At 51.2% G+C, this 1,699-nt stretch overlaps 1 pseudogene; it reads left to right on the forward strand.

Annotated features, from left to right (window-relative positions):
• Positions 1-117, forward strand: LOC136657830 (5S ribosomal RNA; annotated as a pseudogene).
• Positions 118-1,699: the final 1,582 nt, after the last annotated feature.

Raw genomic sequence — 1,699 nt, forward strand, 5'->3', positions numbered from 1 at the left:
GGCAGCAACTGTTACCCTGCACATGCCTGATCTCGTCTGATCTCGGAAGCTAAGCAGGGTCAGGCCTGGTTAGTACTTTGATGGGAGACCGCCTGGGAATACCGGGTGCTGTAGGCTTATACCATAGTCTTTCGAGACTGAAGGTTGCCAACCAACCAGTGGAGGTGGGATATCCTTAGTAGCAGTGGTGGCTCATGAGGCAGCTCACAGAAGATAAAAAAGCAGTTTCGCTAGTGCTGAGACTCAATACCAAGGCAAGCAGCAACCTATGATGTGGACAGCACAATCCTAACTTCTGCTGAAACAGGCAGTCCTGCGGGACTGAGCTGTATCCAGTGCAGGGCTGGAGGTGGCTGTGGTGCAACTTGGGGCAAGAGGATATTTTCCACTTCCCCCAGTACTGCCCCCGTCACTGCAGTGGGGCTACTTGGACCTGTGCCAGCTAAATAGCTGGGACAGATCTGAGCAGCCTGGTGATAGGCCAGGCTGTGCAGGGGGGCATTACAATCTGGCCTAAGTGTTGGAGGCCGGTCTCACCCCTCTCCTGGGCCTGGTCCACCCGCCTTCCCCCACCCCCAAATGCCTCCAAACCACCCTCCCCCCACCATTCCCAAACCCCAAACTCCTGTACTGGTCTCCCCAGGCCAGCACAAACTTACCCTTGCACCACACTGGTGGTTGGCAACCTTCAGTCTCGAAAGACTATGGCATAAGCCTACAGCACCCAGTATTCCCAGGCAGTCTCCCATCCAAGTACTAACCAGGCCTGACCCTGCTTAGCTTCCAAGATCAGACAAGATCAGGCATGTGCAGGGTAAGGAAGTCGGATCTGGCCTTCAACACCCAGTGCACATCTGTGCACTGGCCTGCTGACTCCCATGTCATCTTAGCTGTACCTTACAGCATGTTTGTGACAGCCCTGGGCTGGCACAAGGGACTAGTGCTGGCCCAACCAGAGGTTGGGATTGTGCTCTGATTCTTATATTGAATTAGACTTTCATGTCATCACTGACTGGCAGCATCTCTCTAGGGGTCTCAGACAGAGGTATTTCCCATCACCTCCCCTCAACATTCCCAGGGATCGAGCCTAAGACATCATCCATGCATGTTCTGTTCTCCACGACCTCTGTCACAAAACAACAATGCTTCCAACCTGTTCAGCCTCAGTGGTCTCCTGTTCCCCTTAAGTTGTATGCATGTGTCTTATGCCCCGAGAATTCAGTTTATATATTTAAGATCAAGGATTCAGACTTTGATGCGAAAAGAACCAGGTGAGGTTTAGAAAGTTCACTTCAGAATTTTTACCTGAAAATGACTGTTGAGTTTGAACCCTCAAATCCAAGAAGGTGACCTGCATCTCCTTGTGTCCTCTTTCCCTTCTCTACAACCGTCTACAACTTCCGAAGTCACTTAGAGGCGAACCGAATTGTTGCTGGCACTGAACATAAGAACATAAGAACAGCCCCACTGGATCAGCCCATAGGCCCATCTAGTCCAGCTTCCTGTATCTCACAGCGGCCCACCAAACGCCCCAGGGAGCACACCAGATAACAAGAGACCTCATCCTGGTGCCCTTCCTTGCAACTGGCATTCTGACATAACCCATTTCTAAAATCAGGAGGTTGCGCATACACATCATGGCTTGTACCCCATAATGGATTTTTCCTCCAGAAACTTGTCCAATCTCCTTTTAAGGGCA

This window comes from Tiliqua scincoides, chromosome 7 (assembly GCF_035046505.1).
Source record: "Tiliqua scincoides isolate rTilSci1 chromosome 7, rTilSci1.hap2, whole genome shotgun sequence".
Lineage (NCBI taxonomy): Eukaryota > Metazoa > Chordata > Lepidosauria > Squamata > Scincidae > Tiliqua > Tiliqua scincoides.